The sequence below is a fragment of the Aythya marila genome, assembly GCF_965140915.1.
Source record: "Aythya marila genome assembly, chromosome: 14".
NCBI lineage: Eukaryota > Metazoa > Chordata > Aves > Anseriformes > Anatidae > Aythya > Aythya marila.
This window is the reverse complement of record NC_139055.1, coordinates 17,799,311-17,812,471: the sequence shown is the minus strand read 5'-3', so window position 1 is coordinate 17,812,471 and position 13,161 is coordinate 17,799,311.

Sequence of the window (13,161 nt, the reverse complement as noted above, 5' to 3'; positions counted from 1 at the left end):
CCTGAGCACAAGGAGCGCTACAACACGTCTCTGCACCACACTCTTCCTCAGCATCTAATTCCTGTGATTTTGGGGCTGGGTAAAAAAAATGTTTCAGGTGACCTCGATTCAAGTGGAGCACTGACAGCCCACGATGCCATGACTTGTGGCATCAGCTTTTGTGGTTTGTCCCAGAATTCACAGTATTTTTAACTTTCCCGGAGGTACACGATGACATGAGCTGATCCCATTTCTTTTCCTTTTTTTTTTTTTTTTTCTTTTGTAGCTGAGCTGACACTGTTGGCGGTGCAGGAAACAAGTTGTTTGCACGAGACGAATGTTAAGCAGGTCCAACAAACATCTCTGTTCGTTCCTCTGTATTCATCAGAGGAAGAGAGTAATTACCAGTACGCCAATTCTGTAAGTCAATCTTGGCTTGGGAGAGATGAAGAAAAATGGTAATAACTGAATTTCAACTGCAGATCTTGTTGCATTTAACACTTATGAGCAGCCATAAAAATGAAGGTTGTAATTGTATGTGCAATTTCAAACCTCACAACGTAATTTTATATACTCAAACATCTGTTTTAGGATCATAGCTGACAGTGTCAGATAATTGGCTTTTTTTTAGACCTATCAGTTAGGCACCATCAAGTTTATTATAAATTCAAACTCAGCTATTAGTAAACATGACCCGTGTTAAACAAAGCCACAGGGCAATGGTCCTGGGGATGGTAGGAGCGTGAGACTTTAGGATCAGCCAAAGTCTGTCTTGCAGCAAGGATGATGCCTGTACCCAGCAAAAGTCATTGTCCGAGGCAGGTGCTGGTGTTGTCCCTGTCCTCTGCGCATTGCAGCTAATGGGTGTGGGGAAAGCCTGTGAAACAGGAAAAAAACGGTCTGGGAGACTCTGTGACCTGCTGGCTCGGGACTGTGAGCACACCTGATCTCCATCTTCGGTGTCTTGTGTTTTGGGACAGGCACAGCACTAATGTCAGGGCGGATAAACAGCCAGCCCCTCCTTGTCTGAAGGATTTGCAGGCTGAGGACATGGGCTGGTACAACAGACAGCTGTCACATGCTGTCTGAAAGCGTGACTGAAGGAATGAATTTAGTTGTGAATGTCCTGGGTTTTCCTGTATGAATTCATCTATTAACTTCTATTAACGCAGCTACAGGGGAACAGGCTGGAAACCTGCGCCTCCCTTCATTGCTTTCTCTATTTTTATTTTCTGTACTGATAAAAAGCTACCAGAGAGGGAGGTCTTGTGCAGAGGGGAGATTCTGGGAGAAGCTGATGCCTTCTCCCTGGGGGTGTTGGCTGCACGTGGGTGCCTTGGTGTGCCACAGGACCCCTGGGCATGGGGGGTGCTTGCTCCTTCCCTGGCATCGCTCAGCACCTCACCGAGCAGCCGTGCTACTTGCAAGGCACCTCGGCCGTTCGCCTTTGCCATCTGCAGAGGGAAGTAATTAGATTTAATAGAAGTCACCCTCGATTTTACAGCAGTGGTAATTAAATGTAATTGGAGATGTGACTTCTAAACAAGGCCGTATGTTTCTCCAACAATACGTTTGACATCAGAAAGAGCAAACAAGTAAGCAAGGACATGTAGAAGTGGGGTGTGGAGTGGAGGCGTTATTTTATCCTCTCTCTGTTGGGTTTGCTCAGCCATTTCATCGTGTGCTTGTGCCCGAGCTTAATTCAATACTGCCTGCCAGTAATGGGAAACCTGCTGGTGCCGGAGCACCTTCTGTACCATTAGCAAAGCAATACTTTTAAAAATAACAGCAGTGATAGAAAGTAAGAACTTTCTTGGCTTTCTGCTGCCCTTTTGCTGCACGGGGCTGTTGCAGTGCCACTGCCCGGGGGGCAGGAGGAGGCAGCGGCTTCATCGCTGCCATGGAGCGACATTGCTGAGGGGCCTCTGCTGCTCCAAGAGCCCTCAGTGACATAGGCACGTACTGAAAGTACGTAATTGTCAGCCAATTATACATTCTAACCCTAAACAGCCACCCTTTTGTGGCAGTACAGTCTTCAGAAGCGGAGAAACATGCTCAATTAGAAGTCAGCCAAGGGAAGTGATTAAACATGGCCCTGCTGCTCCTCCTGCGGCTGCCTCTGCTCCCCGTGTCCCCTGCCCTGTGGTGGGGCCTGCCGCTCCCCCGGGGCCTTGCTGAGCCACCACCAGGCCTGTGCAGGGACGGCGTAGTTTTGTCACCAGGCAAGCGATGTGTGGCCAGCCAGATCCCCTCGGATCGATAATTCCCTGACAGGCAGCCCTTGGAAACAGCGTGAAGGCCAACACGGTTGTTCCGCTTATTGCGAAGGATCGAAGGAACGCCGGGGTGTGGATCGCTGGGCTCTGGCAGCGTGGCGGCGCTGGGTGAATGTTAAGTGCTGCGGCTGAGTGGAGTCGCTTCTTCCCTGCTGTGGCCTGGCAAAGATTTCTGTGCATGGCCGCTGATGGGCAAGGCGGAGTGCTGAGGGGCCCAGCCGTGCCATGGCCCTGTCCCTGTCCCCATCTGGCCACCCTCTAGCAAGGTCTTGTGCAGAGGCTTTCCCTCTGGGCTCAGTATCGCTTTCTCCTGCAGGAGAAAAAAAAAAAAATCACTTGAAGAAAAGCAGCCTCTTCTGGCTGTGGAGCCTTGCTCCACATATGTCTCAAGTGAAGCAGCAGTGCATAAGGTACAAATATACCTTAGATGCCAAGGGAGTACTAAATACACCAAGATTTTTCTGACAGAGCTCAGCTTTGGCAGGGGCAGGGAGGGGCGGCCGAGTTGTGCCAGTTTCTGGTGAGCCCGTAACGTGCTTAGCGAAGTTGTCAAGGGGAATTAGCGCCGTTCAGCATCACTCAACCGTCCTTAAATCCTGGTTCTGGTTCTCACAAAAATCAAGCACTGCAATGACAAAATAAAATCCGCTTTGACACACTTCATGGTTTTAGGTCGTGTCCATCCCCCTCCTTCTCATTTGATTTTGTTGTCTCAATTTCAGACAGCAGCCAGGGAGGATGACGACCATGAACGGCATAGCAAAATGAGAGAGCCCTTTGCAGCTTGTCACGTGCTGTATGAGGATTTTGGAACAGGGAGCACTAATCCCAAAATGACACGGCTTTGGTGTCAAAACTGGCCAGCCTCTTGGAAGGCTAAACTTGTAGTAAATGTTAACAAAATTTCAAGCTGCTCATCCGAATGCACTGTGTTGTTGCAGCTCCACATGCCTTGCATGGGTGCCTGCGCCTCTGTCCCCACGGTGTCTGTGGTACACCAGTGGGGCTGGGAGGCCTGGATGTTGTGGTGACATGGGAGAGGTGGCTTCTGCTGCTGCCAGCAGCCTTTCCACCGCAGGCCAATGCCAGCACTTCTGGGACATTTCCAAAAAGCACTTTGCCCTGGTCTCTGCCTATCTTTGATTTGATTGGCAGGATGGCAGTTTCTGCATCCCTGTCACTGCTTATCTGCATCCTAAGGCACTTTAGCACCTGTGGTCTGCAAGAACAGTCATGCCTGAGGATGGGAATTACAGTTCCTGAGGCCACTGGGATGTGTGGCTCAGAGGCTGCAAGGAACCGGAGCTGGGCTGGTGACCCTACTGCTCGTTCCCTGCTGCCGGTGCCAGTGGTCGCATGGGGGAAAGCTGCACATATGGGATTGGAATGTGGCAGAGGACCTCAGCATCTATTAAGGGTTTCTTTTCTATTCTTAGAGAAATAAGCCCTTGCAATCCTTTTACATTGCAACATCTTCTGTGAGCTGCAGGGAATTTGCTTGCCTTATGGACAGGATCCGCACTAAGCTCCTTTTCCACGTCGGCTGATGTTTGCTGTGAATCAGAGCAATATTTGATCCCTATCTGGTTTTCTTTTCATCCCCCAGAAGACACACCTCCCACTCTCATGTTTATGAAATTCAAATGAGCAGAGAGTCAAACTGAAAGATCTTGTGGCATGAAGTTTGTGTAGAGCTTACGGGGGAGTTGTTTACCATTCTATTCCAGCTGCTGCATTTAATTCAGGGGAGCTTGTTTCCAAAAGCTGCCACTTCTAAAGGCTACTTAAGATCTTGGACATGTTCTACCCAAAGAACAAATAAACAGTGGAATATTTGAAATGGTTAAATTATTGATGCAGCTTGTTTTTTCTCTCTCTTTTTGCATTTTATTTTTTTTTCTGGTTTCTGTTCTTTTAAAAACTACCAGCATTTCTGAAGCTTCGCATTGTTGTCTCTGGGAAGCAAATGCCTAGGGAGGAATTTTAATATTGCTTTTTCTAATTGCTAGGAAGTGAAGGTTAAGCAAGATAATCAGGCACTGGGTATTGCTGGCAGATGCCACTCATTACAGACACAGAAGTCTGGTATCAGTTGTGATATGGTTTAGTGTTGCAGCAGTAGTAAAACCGGCACAATGTCATTAGAGTCTTTATAGGACAAACATTTCAGAAGCTGGCTCTATATACCCGTGATGTCTGTGCAAACATTCTTGCTCGCTTTTAAAGCTTGAATAAAATCCTAGATGATTGCTAAGCTAGTCGTAATGTCTCCAAGGTCAGAGGAAACTCCCTGTGTGAGCTTATCTGTGTAAAAGGAAAAAGAAAACTCTCTACCAAACTAACCCCGGTGCCTAAAGAAACAGCATAATAAAAATCCATGTAAAGAGGGAAGATTTAGATTGTTAAATTGTGAAGGACCACAATTTTTCCTCCATGGGATAGGAACTGCTAAACGCAGCTCTACAATGCTCAGCGGTTGAAATGACACTGGTAAATGGCTGTTGACTTCTTCCCTTGTTTTGGATTTAAGCTATATCTATGCATGATACAATCCATATTTATTTGGGGTGCTCTTGCGGCTTTTTAATAGATTTCATCTGCCTTTGGACAGAGGCTTTTCTCGGTGATGACTCTCCATCACCACTGTTAGCAGCCGGTGCTGACAGATCAAGATCTGGCTTTGTCCTGCTCTTGTAGCTGGAGGGGTTTTTTGTAGCTTTGCAGGGCATTTTTGTTTGTTGGGATGCTTTGCCAATGTGCTGTGCACCTGTACAATGTCAAATACATATTGCCCACAGCAGCATTTAATAGACTTCCTGATGTCAATGTGAAGTCAATAACTCAAGATCTTAATTGCAGGACACGTCTGGATGCTGGCTCACCTACGATTTTTTCTGTGTCAAATAACTCCTGATCTTCGGAACAAAACTGGATTAGTTTTTTCTCTATGACCCTAGCAAACAAAAATAACGTAGTGAACTGCAGTGCTGTAGAATAATGTTCATTGGTCTGGAGAAAGTGCTCTAAGATGTCTCCTTTTCTCAGTGAGATAAACATTTACCAAATTCTTCAAATAAGTCGGATTTATAGAACAAAAAGGAAAGTATTTGAAGATTTCCATTTGTGAGACCAGAAAGGAAAAGGTGATGTATAGGCAGAAATATTGGTTAAAAGCTACAGTCACTCTTATGTAATGAAAGCAGAATATCTTGATCCTGTGCAGCTCTTTGGGAGTTTAACCTCTTCATGTTGTTGATTATTGAGCTCCTATTACCCTTAATCAGTCAGCAATTCAATGTAGAGCTGAGGCTCAGGTTCTCTTCCCTGGCTTTCAGGGCCCTGCACTGGAATTAACCCTGGCAATTTGTCAAGCCAGGCCTGAGAGTCAGGGATTTTGCCTCCTCCGTTTTTTGGGAGCGGGCAGTGTGTGGCTGGAGGCTCGGCTGATGTCAACCCCTGGGCAGGCAGCACCCCCGGCTGGGTGCCTGCAGGAGCAGTGGTGTGGGGCCACGGTCAGTGGGAGTGGGGGCTCTAAACCATGACTCAGGAGCAGCCTAAAATAATCAGCAGGTGCAATTTCTTATAAAGAAAATTTGGTAAAGGCAGCCTGTTCTCAAGAGAAGGGAAATGTTTTTTATGGAGGATCTTTTTAAGTCCCTGCAGATACTTTAATTAAAAAATAAGCAAAAATTGTTTTTTATTTCTAGGTGACCTATTCTCCTTTTTTTTTTTTTTTTTTTTTTTTTTTTTTTTTTTTTTTGGTGTACTCAGTGAGACAACTGGCAATAGAATTGAAGCATTTCTTAAAAATGAAAAGAGGATATTAATTTTAAATTCACTTGCTTCTGTGCAAAACTTCTGTGCTGAAACAGTTGTAAAATAGCTGGAAATGCTGCTCAGAGACTTGCAGTGTTTGGTTTACAGCCGCAGTCTCAGCTAGGCAAGATCCTAGGGATATTCTTTGTTGATATTCTTTATTGTAATGCTTTTCAAACACCCACAGAAATAAGTGTATAAGTAGTATTTGTGTAAGATGAATGTGTTGTTGTAGCTGAGCATGGCAGGGACAGTAAGAGCAGAGCGCTGACCTCCAGGATAAATGATCTTTCCTTTGCAGGATCTGCAAATTATTGTGATTTTAGGGAAAATAAAACTTTCTGAGACAGCAAAGGCCAGCCCTGTATCTATCTGTTGAGCAGTGTTTCGGGTGTTTCAACAGCCACGCTGTGGCATGGCCGCTTAGCCCAAAAGATGGCACTGTGCTTCTATTGCACTGTGAAGCAAATTCCCTCTCCAAACCAGACTCGCTCACTATCGAGTCTCTCTCAAAAACATTATTTTTCCAAGGCTTTACATACAGTAAAGTCCATTATTGTGAAGGCCAAATTGCTGCCAAAAAAGCCTTCAGCTAAAAAATATATATCTATAAACTAATAACACACCATTCTGATGAAAAATAACACGCAGGGAAGGAGTTTTTCTCAATTATTAATGGCCAATGTTTGTTATATTGTTGTGTTTAGTCCAGGAAGCCTTGATGGAGAGAGGCAGCTTTTCAACACGAACGGCACTTCAACGGGCGCTTTGTAAATGTTATAAAGACGAGCCCTGGGATATTTTAAAGCCCCGCTAATGGGAAGGAAGGGAACTGCATGCCGTGGAGACATGGGGCACATTTGGGGTACGCCCTGGTGAGAGCAACCCCAGCACAGCCCCACAAGCCCTTAGCATGAAGGAATTCAGGTTTTGGGCATGGTAGGTATTAGGTTTAAGCAGGGAGAAGGCTCCATAAAGGGCCAACACCCTCCCCAGAGCCAGCACCGCTCCCGTGGTTCCTCGCCTCTGGTTATCCAGCTCCCAGCCGGATGAATTATTTAGGGTCAGAACAGGATTTAAGCACTCGATCATGGTGTGTTACCATTGTCTGTGATGCTGCCCTTTGTCTGCCCTTCCCCTTCCCATGGAAGAAGCAGGATATGGGGCCCTCCTCCCCACCACAGCTGTCCTGGAGGAGTCGTGTGGCTGAGTACCCCCATGCTGTGTGTGTGCCCCAGAAACAAGGTCCCTTTGGAAGGCCATTTGAAGAAAGAGATGTAAAATACTATTTTTTTTTCCCCCCACCAGACTGCCATTGACCAAAATATTGCATTTTCTGGCTGCCTGTTCCCACCTGGGACCCTGCCCAGAGGCTGGCTCCTGCGGCAGAGTGGACAGCAGCTGCCCTCACAAGTGGCTGGAGACCTTGGAAGACCAGCGATGGTTTTTGGAAGGCATCATGTTTCCCCATCCTGCTGCTCCTGTGGGCTTACTGCTTCAGGACAAGCACAGAGCTCTGCAGCTTTAGGAGACTTAAGATATGTTGGTGAAGGACTGGGGTGGTAAAGGTGTGTGGGTTTTGGGGAGAAGAAGCTGTGACACAGTACAGGTTTCCTCCAAAGCATCTGGGCTGGCCTTGCAGGGCTGTTGCACCCCCCTGCCCTGGCAGCTCACTGGGACAGCTGACAAAAGGGTTTCAGCCCAGGATCACGTCTCTGTCAGTGTCTGCAGCAACCCAAGAAATGGAAATTTAAAGCTGAAAGGGGGTGGAGGCACTGGGCTGAGGGATCTGAAGGCACTCCTATTCCCTGGTGAATTCACTTAGCCTGATTGCTTAATTGGAGGTGATAATGCAGCATTTTTTTTGATCTGGCAGCATCTATGCTGTGGTTTATGAAATTGGCTGAAAAGCTCAAGAATAGCTGAATACTGGATGAAAGACCCCAGAAAAGAAGACAGGAGGAGAACAAAGTTTATTTCATTAAGAAAATGCAAGTATAAAGGAATAGAGCTTTTCAGACCAGCCTCATTAGAAACCTAGACAAATTAGTGACATTATGGCTTATTAAATTTCATTCTGCCAAGGACAAAAAACCTTGTGACAGAAAGCTTACAATAGTGACAAAAATAAGTGCTAAGAAAAACTGTTTTCTCGCTTAAATGCTACCCTTTAATATAACTCTGCAATCTCTTGGTTTTAGCTTTAAAAAGATGAGGCCATTTATTTAAACATAAATCAGGAAATGAACTGACTGTGTTTAGCACCTGAATAAGAATATTTCAAGATCTTGGGTGGCTGAATAACTTCAGAAAAATGCAACCAGCAAAAATGTTTTCCAAGGATATATTTGTGGGGAAGAGACTCACACGCAGACCTTTTATTATTTTTTTTTCTGAAAGCTAATTTGTAGTGGTACATGTGCAAGTGCATACATATTGATTTTATTAATGAAAATTAAGCATGTACAAATTTGCCTCAGTGGAGACTGCAGGGTAGAGAGAAGGAAGGTTAACCGTACTTAGCATTTATATAGTTTTCTTCTTCAGGATTCTCCGCACATTGCTGCTCCGCACCAGACCCTTGATTGGGATGCAGGGCTCCTCGCTGCCAGGCTTCTGTCTCTGGGCTGTGGCACACATTGTGAGAAAGATAAAACAGAAATAAAGATCTCTCGGCCAGCTGAAAGTAATGCAAACTCAGAGCCATTTGGCACCGGCCCTGGATTTAGGCACAGACGCGTTCTTGACAATTAGAGAAGGGAGCAGAGTCCTGGGCTGTGGATGCAGACACTTCCTGAGAGCGAGCCAGATATCACAAGGCTGCTCTTGGTCACATGGAGCAGGAAAAAAAGCCTGGTGTGAAATAAAGGAGATGCTGCTTGGTCTGTGCCCCAAAGTAACGGGAAATGTGCCAGCTCCCAAATCTGGATGCGAAGGGCTCCCTCAGCCTCTGCCTCACTGCTGCCCTGTGCCCTTGCTGCTGTCCTGCCCTACGGTGTCATTGCACAGCCTTGCCTCTCCCTGAGCTGAGTTGGTGTTCTGAATGCAAGAGAGGCACTTCATTACTTTGAACTGATTTTGACTGACAACGTCCCACTGATGTGCTGGAGTGGAAAGGCAGTGGCAGGCTTACAGCTTGTAGCTCAAACTCCATCCAAGCCAGTAATGGGACCACCACTCAATACCAAGGAGTTTCAGGGTCACTACACAGGTATGTATGTATTCCTTGACAAAGATTTGCCCAAGCTTCCTTTACAGCTGACACACGTGTGCAGCACCAGTGGGATTTTCAGGTCTCGTGCCCCACTGGAGCCACCTCCTGCATCACACTGAGCCTGCGGGGGTGCCTGTGCCATGCGGTGAGGCCTGTGCCATGCATCTCTCCTGTAGAGATGATGGTGCTCCACTGGATATGTGCCACTCTCACATTTTTTCTCTTTGTCCACAGACCACGCAGCTGCAGGACCTACTCCGACACATGGATGGTGCTGGACTTGCAGGTGAGCTGGGCTGGGGGTGTCCTTGTGCAGGGGGCACACGGCTGTGAGCGGGGCCATGGCTGAGGGTGGGCTCAGCTCAGCGCCACTCCCCAGCCCATGCCCAGCTCCCTGGGCTCCATGGAAGTTTTGCTGCTGTCTTGAAGCCCCAACAAGAATCTTGTAGTGGCAGATAGAACCAGCCTAGCTGTCGCTTAGTTCAAATCCCTTGAGGTGCCAATCTGCATTTCCAGGCACCTACATACCTCTGCACGTCTCCTTGTCGGGCTTTCTGAGCCGGGCACTGATGTGCCACATCAACCTTCAGATAAAACGGATGTTTCCAGATCAGAGCAGTTTCTGAAGTGAGAACCAGAACTTCTCAGAGCTGTGATGTGTTCATGCCAATGAGAAAGTAATTTCTGGAGATTTGCTTTTTTTTTTTTTTTTTTTTTCTTTTTTCTTTTTCTTTCCTATTGCATGCATTTTAAATGGCTTTTGTTGCAGTTGTTTCTTTTTTTTTTTTTTTTTTTTTTTTTTTTTTTTGTGTGCTAAAGTAAAAGGCAGGAGAAATTTCTACCAATGGTAACACATAAAACATATTGGGAATTGTTTGGGTCAAACAATTTTGCCCTTTTGTAAAATGATGCTTTAGGAATATTATCACATATATTGGTTATATTAGCAAGCTGTTTACCCAGGCAACTGAGAGGCAAGTGCAGCCTGCCAGTTTCGCAGGAAGACAAAGACAGAGTGGAGAGTGTTTATACGATCCCGCATATAAATGACTTATTTATTTTGATAAGATTTTACAGAAATCCAAAGGAGAGATTTGCCATATAACTATAAAATGCTTATCAGCATGAAATAATGCCCACTTTCTGTGCCTTATGTGCTGAGCAGGTGCAGATACCTACGTGGGAAGGTGTCTTTGGTTACTACCCTCTCTGTACACGTATTTTGATGATTTCAAAGGACTTGTCCCTTTTCTTCCCCATCAGCCCCACCAGAGGCAACAGCACCCACTGAGCAGGTCGCCTGCTCTGAATTTGTCTCTCAGTGCAGTTGCTTTGCCCTTGAGGTGGGACATGAGCATGGTGGAGCCCCTTGGGGCGCAGGGCTCGGCTCCAGTGAGCATCACAGTGCTGGGGCAGGGAGCTCTGCCCCGTGGTGGTTAGGGAGATCTGTGTGTGTTCCTAGGAGCAGCGCATCATGGGTTATTAGGTTTGCCTTTAAAAACAATAAAAATAAGTAAACAAGAGAGAGAGAGAGAAATAATCCCCCGAGAATGAAAAATTGCTTAGAATACGCTGTCAAAACAGCAGTGCTACAATGCCACTTCTGCAATTACAGGGATCGTGCATGCATGAGTGATGTGACTTTTACATATATGAGCAATGAGGAAAAGGTCCTTTAAAATACACTTTAGTTTTACTTTATAATTGTGTGGATCCAGGATGATGCATCACAGAGATATCACTATGCTGAAGTATGAAATTGTTTGAACATTTATTTTTATCTAGAAGCGGTGCCATGAGCAATGCTTCAGAATATTCTGAATTGACTAGAATTATATTAGTCATATCTTTATTATAAAGACAGTAATTTATTCAGTACATTTAGAAGGTTTTGATTTTCATCTCTGAAGAGCTGAAGGGTCAAAACATAAATTAGAGTAGCACATGGCAGTGCTGAAAATCCATGCTATTTAAGGACTAACAGTGCTAATATCTTTCAGAAAACTGCTAAAACATATTTTATGCAGTGGAGAATTTGTACACCTGGAAAAAAGTGATCATGCAGTAGGTGAGCAGCGTGGGGGAATTAAGTCATAAAATGGTAGCGATAAATGAAGGGTATGCACTATTTTAAAAGCAGTAATGGGAGCTGAACCCCAGTACGGCATCCCAAGTCCTCGTCACGGCAGGGACACTAGTGCTTTGTGCAGCCTCATCCAAAGAAGTCAGATGCAGTTTTTGCCTCTCTTGGCTTGTCTGCAAAAAATCCCACACTGAGGATTTTTAAGAGTTCCTATTTGCAAAGAACTTTGAATTCTTCATATGGAAGGTACTGAATAATGCAAACAATATCATTATTCTGCAAACCGCTGTGTAATAGCTGCAAATTGCCTCTTGTCTGGAGTGTAACAGACTGCACTTACCATTCACACCTGTCGACTGCTAACAGTGATCTTGAGGATCACTGTCCATAATAAAAATAATTAATCCCAGAGAAGAGGTATTCTAGGTAAGCCTGGATTTCTGGCATTGTATGCAGTGGCATAAAGACGTGATAGACTTTAATGTGGATTTTTTTGTTGTTTCCACAAGAAGCAGGTATGAAAATCTCACATGTTCACCATTTGGGCTCTTTAAAGCAGCCTGCGTAGTCAGTCCTGTGCGACATGGTCCCGAATTTAGTACAGCTCATAGTACCGCTCAGGTTTTGTTTTCTTGTACAGGGTTTTGGTGGTTCGGTGTATTTGAGGCTAGCACAGCCCATCTGGGATCTCTCACTCAAAGTCACCGCTTTGTTTTTATTTTTAGCTTGCACAAGTACTATAAAATGCTAAACCAAAAGTTCAGACTAACAGGAGACTCATATGCAGAGGAGAATCACAGCACTGCTTTTTCAATTATTAACAGGGAATCTGGTATTTTGAGCAATAAGCGTGTAGGCTGGAAGCTTTCGTGGTTGTTTTGGAAAATTCAGCTGTTGCTCATGCCGGAGGAGGTGAAGCATCTTTCTCCGGATAACAGACTCTTCCCACCCTGGCAGTTCTGAGAACTGCTTGCGAGCGTTACAGATTTTTCTCCAGTATTTTCACCTGTGCCAGAACCGCAGGCACTGAAGCGGATTCTGCTGCTAATTGCCTCCATGAATCTGGAGAGCGGTGCAGTGTGTGTTCATATTGGCTGTCCTCTTCTGGGCTCCGCTGACACAAGCGTGTGAAGACAAGGGCATCTCAAAAGCACAAATTGCTTACTGACAGTATTGGATTGCTTGGTAACCATTTGCTTAGGGCAATTACCACTAATTATTTAACAGAATTGGAAAAGCAGAAAAATAATCTATAAAGGGTACTAGGGACACATTACTGTGTGATAATGGGATTTTACAAGATAGACAAAAAATACCCAACTCTAAATGTGTCTGGGTAGATGCACAAAAAAGAAAAAATATGCTTCTTTGCTAGGTGTGGTATTTTTCATGAAAGAACTAAAGACTAAACCACATCGTATCAAACATAAGATTAGGTTTTGGCTGATATTTATTTACAGAGTAAAGTCTTCTAGATAATTTAGAAATTACATAAAGTGCATCTAATTTTATTTCCCCAGCTACATGCACGAGGTTCTATCTAAGCTAAAATTAGCTATGTTTTTTTGTCTAGACCATCTGTAGATGTAATTTTATCATGCAGAGTACAAGCACACCCAGTCGTAGCACGTAATGACTCGAGACTCCCATCCGCTCCGAGGGGAGAGGAAGGAGAAGTGCTCCCGTCTCGGAGCTGTGGGATGGGTTTCCCTCCCCTCGCTCAGGGTTTCTGCTTTCTGTCCCAGCTCCCCTTCTGCTAAATGACCTAACCTGCAGTTGGGCTTATGGTGGAT